General features: G+C 44.1%; 1 non-coding gene across 1 annotated transcript; it reads right to left on the bottom strand.

The window, feature by feature from the left end:
• Nucleotides 1-7,370: 7,370 nt before the first annotated feature.
• TRNAE-CUC (transfer RNA glutamic acid (anticodon CUC)) lies at nucleotides 7,371-7,443 on the bottom strand. Its single transcript has one exon. It is a non-coding gene; the product is annotated as a tRNA-Glu (tRNA).
• Nucleotides 7,444-9,421: the final 1,978 nt, after the last annotated feature.

Below are 9,421 nucleotides of genomic sequence, written 5' to 3'. Positions count from 1 at the left end.
GCTCGTAAAATCCTGTTGCCATAGCAACAGCATCCAGCCAGTAGGGACCACAGGCAGGGAGCCAGGGTACCCGGGGTGCAAGGATGAAAACTGACTTCTGAGAGACTACAGTTACGGCTAGTGCTCAGGGGGGCTGAGGAGGGGTATGGATAATCCAAGAATCCTTGGGAGGGAGGGGCCCCCAAAGCCATCTTGTACATCCCTCTGTCTCCAGGAAGAACCGAACGCCCATAATTTGTCTACTCACAGCAGCCCAAAGGGGAGAAGGGGATGCAGAAATGAAATATAATAATGAATAATAATATTACTAGCCAACATTTATTCTGCATTTTCTTTGTGTCTGACTTGGTGCTAAGCCCTTTAACAGCTTTGCAGGGCTTGCTGAAATGTTCACAACAATCCAATGACGCCAATACTAGTTTCACCCCATTTTACTGAGGAGGAAACTGCTTTTCAAGCTCCAGGGGTTGGTGGGCAAGAGGTGATAGGAGGAGCATGGCCTGGGAGTTAGGGACCTCACCTGACACTTCCGCCCTGCTGCCAGCTGCCTGTGTGACCCTGGGCAGGTTGCTTCCCCTTTCTGGCCCTTGGTTTACCCTATCTGTACAATCAGGTCATTGAATGGGTAAGGATCTTTCTTGTCTTTGTAATCAGAGAGCCCAGCCTTTGAATCCGGGCTTAATAGCCTGGTGACTCTGAGCAGATGGCGGCCTCTCAGTTTTCCCATCTGTCCAATGGGTTTGTCAAGCCTGCTGGGCCAGGATAATAAGATCCTGGGCTCTCTGAGCTCCACACCAGGCCTCTTCCTCTCCAGAGGGGTGGCCATCTTGTAAAGTCTGAGAAACCCACTGGGGCAGTGGTAGGACTGAACCTAAATTGTAGTTTAGGCACTTTACAGTTTACGGTGTATTTTTTGTCCATCCATTTCTTCATCCAATATTCCCTACAACCCTGAGGGCACAAAAGTTACACTGTAGGATGTCTCCATTTTACAGATGAGAAGACTGTAGGACTGGAGAGGGGAGGTGACTGGCCCAAGGTCACACAGCAAGGAAAGGAAGGACTAGAGAAGGGAAAACCTCAGAATCTGGACCTAGTTCTTGTCCATGCCTAATCCAGGAGAGCAAATGTCAGCCACTCTGAGGTGAGCACCCCACACCCTCATGCCTTCAAGTTACCCACGTCAGACCCTGACAGGGTAGCAGGCAGTACAGGCTGCCCTCCTGAAACAGAGATGTTCTGTTCTCTGCGAGCTGTGAACTGGCTTCCAGCCCAGGACAAACCCATCAGGCCCTAAACCCCACCCACTCCCAGCTGCAAAATAGCTGTCTGAGGCCAGAGCCAGTGGGCCTCCTGGAGAATAAACAAGCCCTCTGGCTGGGCGGCAGGATCCTTGGATCCCATCCCCTTCAGTCTGGGGCATGACAGGGACCTGGGTGAATCACCGCACTTCCTCAGGCCTCATTTTCTCCATCTGTGAAGTGGGGGGATTGGGCAAGACCAGGGATGGCAAACGGGTGTCGTCTGGCCAGTGGAACTCCTGATCTGCCCTCCGAAGCCTGCCTCCCTCTCTGTGTACTGACCATGCATCCAGGCACCCAGGCTGAAAACCTGCAAGATGTCCTTGAACTTCCCCAGAGCCCCCAGATCCACCCCCCTCATCTCTCTCTAATCTTCTTCTTCTTTCTCCCTCCACCTTCCCATCCTCAACCCAGTCTCCATCCTCTCTCCCCCTGGACAGTTGTAACAGTATCCTCAGTGGTCCTCCTGCAGCCACTTGGGCCCTTTTACCCATCCTCCACAGAGAGGCTAGAGGGACCTTTGCAAAATGTAAAATAATGCCAGTTCCTGCTTAACAGAGCCCAGTGGCATCCCATGACTCTCCAGATAACCCCCATCCTGCCCATCGCTGTAATCTACGAAGCTCTGTGGGGTCAGGCCTCTGCCCACCACTCTAGCCTCACCTTACTCCCCAGTCTCCATGTTCTCTGAGTTCCAACAACACTGACTTCCTTTTAGTTCCTCAGCCATTCCAAGCACTTTCAAGTTCCCCTAGAAGCACACCTGGCAACAAGGATTCAGGTACAGGGGATTTGCTGAAGAAGAGATCATGAGAGAAACCACAGGAAGGGGAAACAGGACAGAGAAGGGAAGGAAACCAATGTACAACTTCAGATCAAGGCTCAGCTTCTGCCTGATCACATGGGGAATGCTGGAGGGTATTTTCATACCTCCTGAGGCACTGCAGGCCTCTGCAAAAGCCTGCCACAAAAAGTAGGGTCCAGGAACCCTAGGGCAGTGCTTGCTTGGAGGAGGGTTGCTGGTGTGGGCCCATAGAAGATAATATTCTATATTACAAATATATAGAATGCTCTCACCACTAAATTATAAATTTTTAAAACTCCAACTTAGAAATAGGTAAAGGATCTGAATGAGCATTTCTCCAAATGAGATGCACAAAATTCTAATAAGGACATGAAAAAATGCTCAACCTCATTAGCCATCAAGGAAATACAAATCAAAACCACAATGAGATGTCACTACACATTTACTAGGATGGCTAAAATTTAAAAGTCCAGTAATAAACGTTGGCAGGATGTGGAGAAATTGGAACCCTCATACATTGCTGGGGGAATGTAAAATAACGCAGCTGCTTTGGGAAACAGTTGGGCAGGCCTTCAAATGGTTAAACATCCAGTTACGATATGACCCAGCAATTCCACTCCTAGGTATACACCCCAAAGAAACAAAACCATATGTCCACACAAGAATTTCTACGTAAATGTTTATAGCAGAATTATTCATCATAGTTAAAAGGAAGAAGCAACCCAAATATTGGTCAACCAATGAATGAATAAACAAAATGTAGTATATCCATACAAAAGGATGTGATTCAGCCATAAAAAGGAATGAAGTCACTTCCTAACTTATTCCCTGAAGCAAGCATTATCTTGATACCAAAGCCAGATAAATATATCACAAGAAAAGAAAATTACAGGACAATATACCTTGTGAGTATAGATGTAAAAATCCTCAACAAGATACTAGCAGACCAAAGACAATAGCACATTAAAAGAATTATGCAGTGTGACCAAGTGGGATTTATCCCAGGTATGCAAGGGTAAAGATAAGAAAATCAATCAATGTAATATACCACATTAATAGCATGAAGGGAGAAAAACACGATCATCTCAGTTGTCTCAGAAAAGACATTTGACAAAATCCAACAGCTTTCATGATTAAAAACAAAACAAACAAACAAACAAAAAAAAAACAAGAACAACAAGAAAAAATACTACTCTGAAAACAAGGAATAAAAGGGAACTTATTCAACATGATAAATGGCATTCATGAAAAACCCACAACTAAGATCAAACTCAATGGTGAAATACTGAAAGCTCTCTCCCTAAGGCCAGGAGCAAAACAGGATGACTATTTTCACCACTGCTATTCAGCATTGTACTGGAAGTTCTAGACAAGAAAATTAGATAAGAAAAACAAATAAAAGGAAGCCAATTAGACAAGAAAAAGAGCAGTTACCCTGCAAAAGAAAGAAAAGGCATCCAAACTGGAAAGGAAGGAATAAAGTTGTTTCTATTCACAGATGGCACAATTCTGTGTATAGAAAATAAGAAATAATCCCCAAGAAAGATACTAGAGCTAATAAACAAATTCAGCAAAGTTGTGGGTTACAAGATCAACACACAAAAATCTGTGTTTTTACACACCAGCAATGAACAATCTAAAAAGGAAATTAAGAGAGCAATTTCATTTCCAAAAGCATCTGAAAGAATAAAATACTTAGTAATAAATTTAACCAAGGAGGTGAAAGACATTGTATTCATAGGTAGGAAGACTTAACATTGTTAAAATGTCAATACTATCCAAAGGGATCCTCAGATTCAACACAATCCCTATCAAAATTCCAACAGCCTTTTTTTGGGGCAGAAATAGAAAAGCCGATCCTCAAATTCTTATAGAATTTCAAGAGGCCCCCCAAGTAGCCAAAACAACTTGAAAAAGAAAAACAAACTTGGAGGACTCTCAGTTTCCAATTTCAAAACTTACTACAAACCTACAGTAATCAAAAGAGTGTGGTACTGCCATGAGAATGGACATCTAGACATATGGAATCAAAATAAACCCATAGGTCTACAGTCAGTTGATTTTCAACAAGGCTGCCAAGTCCATTCAATGGGGAAAGAGTAAGTTCTTAAACAAATGGTGCTGGAACAACTGGATTTCTTCATGTAAAAGAATGAAGTTGGACCTCTGCTTCATGCCATATACAAAAATTAACTCAAAACGGATCAACAGCCTAGATTTAAGAGATAAAACTATAAAACTCTTAGAAGAAAACATAAGTGTAGATCTTCATGAGCTTAGATTTGGCAGTGGGTTCTTAGATATGATACCAAAAGCATGAGCAACAAAAGTAAAAGTTGATAAATAGGACTTCATCAAAATTAAAAACTGCACATCAAAGGACATTACCAAGAAAACGAAAAGGCAACCTACAGAATGGGAGAAAATATTTACAGATCTTATATTTGATGAGGGCTTAATATCCAGAATATATAAAGCACGGTTACAACTCAGCAAAAAAAGACAAGCAACCCAATTTTAAAATGGGTAAAGAACTTGAATAGACATTGCCCCAAAGAAGATATACAAATGGCTAACAAGCACATAAAAAGATGCTCAACATAATTAGTCATTAGGGAAATGCAAGTCAAAACCACAATGAGACACCACCTCACACCTACTCACACCTACTAGGATGTGTATAATCAAAAAAGCAGAAACTAACAAATATTGGTGAGGATGTAGAGATTTGGAACCCTTGTACCTTGCTGGTGGGAATGTAAAATGGTGCAGCCCCTGTGGAAATGATTTTGGTGGTTCCTCAAAAAGGTAAACATAGAATGACCCAGCAATTCCACTCCTAGGTATATACCCAAAAGAATTGAAAACAGGGCCTCAAACAGATACTTGTACACCAATGTTCACAGGAGCATTATTCATAATAGCCAAAAGGTGGAAATAATCCAAATGCCTATCAAAACGTGGTATATACATACAATGGAATATTTTCCAGCTGTAAAAAGAATGATGTTCTGGTACATGCTACAGTATGGATGATCCTTGAAAGCATTCTGCTAAATGAAATAAATCAGACAAAAAGGACCAATGTTGTATGATTCCATGAAATATCTAGAATAAGCAAATTCATAGAGACATGAAGTAGGTTAGAGTATATCAGGGGCTGGGAGGAGGAAAGAATAAAGAATTAGTATTTAATGGGTCCAGAACAGGCAAATCTATAGAAACAGAAATTAGGTTAGTGGTTGCTTAGGGCTGGGAGTGTGGGGTGGGAGGAGATGAATCCCTAAAGAGCAAAGGGTTTCTTTTTGAGGTCATGAAAATGTTCCCAAATTGACTATGGTAGAGGTTGCACGTATCTGTGAATATAGTAAAACTATTGATTTGTATACTTTAAATGGGTGAATTGTATGGCATGTGAACTATATCTCAAAGAAGCTTTTTCTTTTCTTTAAACAAACAAACAAACAAAAACAGATAGAAGCCAGAGGAGGGATGCACAGAAACAAAAAATAATCATAGGGAATCTAGTGTAGCACTGACAATTTCTGCTTACAAGCTCTTTCTTGTCTCAATACCTGGAATGTCCGCCCCCTTTTTTTTCAATTAGTTAAGCCCTCTTTATCCTTCAGATATCAGCAACAGGGTCAGGCTTTCCTGGTCACTCTGAAGGAGTCAAAATTCCCTTTTATAAAGACCATGTAGTTCTCTTTCATAGCACTTATCTCAATTGCCATTTTGCAATATTTTGTTGGTGCTCATATCCCCCACTAAACTGTGAGTTTCACAAGAGCCGGAACTGAACCTCCCTGTTCAATGTATCCTTGGCACGGGGAAGAAAATCAACAAAATTTGTTAGACGAATTGATGAATGAATGAATGAATGAAGGCCAACTTTGATTGATTAGTAGGGTCTGCCTAGAGCACCTGGTTGACTCAGTAAGAAGGAATTCTATGACTGATTAATGATGTCTGCCATGGAGGAGGGCCGCTATAGAGATACTAGCTATGTCCCAAATTTGCCATCCCTGAAATACAGAGGGCCATCCCTCAGGGTCCCCCATCAGAGGGCACTCTAGAAACAGTCTCATCTCCGCCAGCTCCCAGGAAGAGAGTGCAGTTGTCATCCCAGCTGGCCTTGATAATCAATCACACAGCCATGCGGTGCCATTAGGATTTGTCACTGAGCCACATCCAGGTGCACCAGGCAGGAGCAAGCAAGCTCATTTGCATTTCATCTGCATGGAAATTTGCATACGCCTCCACAGCTCTGTCTCCTTGCAATTTTCAAGTTAAAATGTCATTATCAGTCCTGTGAAGCCTGTTATTTCTTGATTTCATTCTCCCTGCTCCTCTAACCTGACTCCCTCCTAAGCCTCAGACACTCAAGCCTGGGCGGGGAGAAGGAAATGGTTTGAGCTTTGGTTCTGCTGCTGATTCACTTGTGATTTCCCTCTGTGGGCCATGTCTGTGCCACTAGGCACAGGGACAGGGATGGTCCTATGGGAGCTGCCGTTTAAGCAGTCACAGGAGGGCTGACACAAACTTAGCCACTCAGGACTGTCCCCATGAAACTTCCAATTCCCCACCTCTAAGCCTTTGACCTTGCTGTGCCCTCCTCCTGGAAAAGCCTTCTCCCTTTCCTACAGGGCGAATGTCCAACATCCGCCCCTTTCGTTCTCTGCTTATACCGTGCCACAGCCCCTCAGTCGTAAACCGGTTGGATGAAAAGATAGACATGTGACCCAAGCTCACCAATAAGCTTCCTTTTCCAGGATTCGGATTTGGGAATCAGAGATGCTAGGCAGTTTCTGAACTGAGCATGTGTAAACTTGAGTTCAGAGGGCCACTGTGTCCAACTGCGTACATAGAAAGCAGAAAAGTAGTCTTGGGGGTGGAGGACCAAACTGATGCACCCAGAGCCAGCCTCAAGAGACCGAGAGGTAGCAAAGGCCCTGGCTCCCGGTCTAGCCCCCATCCCTAAGCCCCAACCCTGAGGCCTGGCTGCCCTGCTCAGTACTGCTTCCAGCACTCACCACCTCTGCTCCCTGTCTCTTTTCATGCTTCAGCAAGCCCTAGGGCCTTGTATTCCTTGAAACTGGGATGAAACAATAGAAGATGAAATGTGAGCTCAAGGATCCCAAAAGGAAGTTTTTTAAAAAATAAATTTATTTATTTATTTAATAAATTAAATTAATTAATAATTTAGCCTACACCAGGTCTTAGTTGTGGCATGCGGACTCTTAGTTGCCGCATGTGGGATCTAGTTTCCTGACCAGGGATCGAACCTGGGCCCTCTGCGTTGAGAGCACAGAGTCTTACCCACTGGACTACCAGGGAAGTCCCCCAAAAGGAACTTTTGAGGGAAAAGAATTTGATACTTGACATCTCAAAGAAGAGCATGGAAGTTGTTGTGAAGATAGAGAGCAGAACTTAAATGAATCTTCTTTTTTGGTGTTTATACCGAGTAAAGGGGGCATCGTTAATTTCTTTAGAAACAGGAGCTATGACTTTTTCTTTCTTTTTTAAAAATTTTTATTGAGGTATCACTGATTTACAATATTATATGTTTCAGGTGTATAACATAGCTGTTCACTCCATTTATAGTTAGTATAAAATATTGGCTATATTCCCTGTGCTGTACAATATATCCTTGTAGCTCACTTATTTATACATAGTAGTTTGTACCTCTTAATCCTCCATGCCTATCTTGCCCCTCATCCCTTCCCTCTTCCCACTGGTAACTGCTTGTTCTCTATATCTGTGAGCCTGTTGCTTTTTTGTTATATCACTAGTTTGTTACATCTTTTAGATTCTACTTAAATAATATCATACAGTATTTGTCCTCTGTCTGACTTATTTCACTTGCATAATACCCTCCAAGTCCGTCCATGTTGTTGCAAATGGCAAAATTTCATTTTATTTATGGCTGAGTAGTATTCCAGAGATGCATGTAATGCTCAGCATCGGAGGGCTATAAATGGGAGGTGGCATCGTTATTGATGATCCATTTGCAAGGGACTCTGAACCCTAAGAGACCTCTGCTGGACCACTTCAGTGGAAGGAGATGGGGCCCCAGGTTCAAGTCCCAGCTTGGCCACTGGTTTACCGTGAGACCCCAGGCAAGTCCCTCCCATTCTCTAGGACCCAGATTCTCCTCTGGTTACTGGGGAGTGTATCAGATGGTGGAGGAGGTGGAAATCTGGAATCATCCAGATCAGGGAGCTGTTGCTAATCTACCTAGAGGCTGGCCTTGTTCTCACATCTTGCCCCTGAATCTCAGCAACCCTGATCTCAATGATTCTTTCTCTGAAATCTGTTCATGACCATGTAACCCAGGGGTGCCCTTGGCCTCTTAAAGGGGCCCTGTTTCTACCATCTGCTCTCCAAGGGTCTCTGCTCTGTGGGTCCAGCCCAGGATCCTAGCTCCACCCTTCAGCCCTCAACACATAACCACGTCCTGTGGCTCAAGGAAGCATTTCCCAGCTGGTTTTGTCTCAACATTTCCCTACCTGCTTGGCCAACCGTCCTGCAAAGCTGGGGTCACCAGGGCTGTTGTGTGCATGGAGGTGGTTGCTCTTGTTTCCTTCGTTGTTTGTAAGAAAAAGGCTTAGCAGCTCTGGCTGTTAATATGTTCCCGCTGAGGAAGAGACCCAGGATTAGCTCTGGAAGAAGATATAAGACTGAGCATGAGCTGGGTTTGACCAGAATAGTCATGATGTGGTCTGACGGAGGGGTCTGAGCCATATGGGCTCCCAGACAGCGCCGATGCTGCCTTGAACCAGGAGATCTTGGGCCCAGACCCCACTAGGGGGCCCTCACACCACGTGTATGGGGCGGGTTGCATTTCCCAAAGGAGGCTGCGAGAGCCTCTACCATCTCATATGCTTTTCTTTTCTTTCTTTTTTTTAGAAATAAATATGGAAAAAATTTTTAAATCAATTTATTTATTTTTGGCTGCGTTGGGTCTTCGTTGCTGCGTGCGGGCTTTCTCTAGTTGCAGCGAGCGGGGGCTACTCTTCGTTGCAGTGCACGGGCTTCTCATTTCGGTGGCTTCTCTTGTTGTGAAGCACGGGCTCTAGGCAGGCAGGCTTCAGTAGTTGTGGCTCGCGGGCTCTAGGGCACAGGCTCAGCAGTTGTGGCTTGCGGGCTTAGTTGCTCCACGGCATGTGGGATCTTCCCGGACCAGGGCTCGAATCCCTGTCCCCTGCATTGGCAGGCGGATTCTTAACCACTGCACCACCAGTGATGCAAGGTTTACTCTAGGTTGACAAAATCAAGGCACTTAGTTGAGTGAAATCACGAGGGTCAGCAAAGG

The sequence above is a fragment of the Neophocaena asiaeorientalis genome, unplaced genomic scaffold (genome assembly GCF_003031525.2).
Source record: "Neophocaena asiaeorientalis asiaeorientalis breed wild unplaced genomic scaffold, Neophocaena_asiaeorientalis_V1.1 scaffold82, whole genome shotgun sequence".
In the NCBI taxonomy this organism is placed as follows: Eukaryota; Metazoa; Chordata; class Mammalia; order Artiodactyla; family Phocoenidae; genus Neophocaena; species Neophocaena asiaeorientalis.
This window is presented reverse-complemented; position numbering and strand designations above follow the sequence as displayed.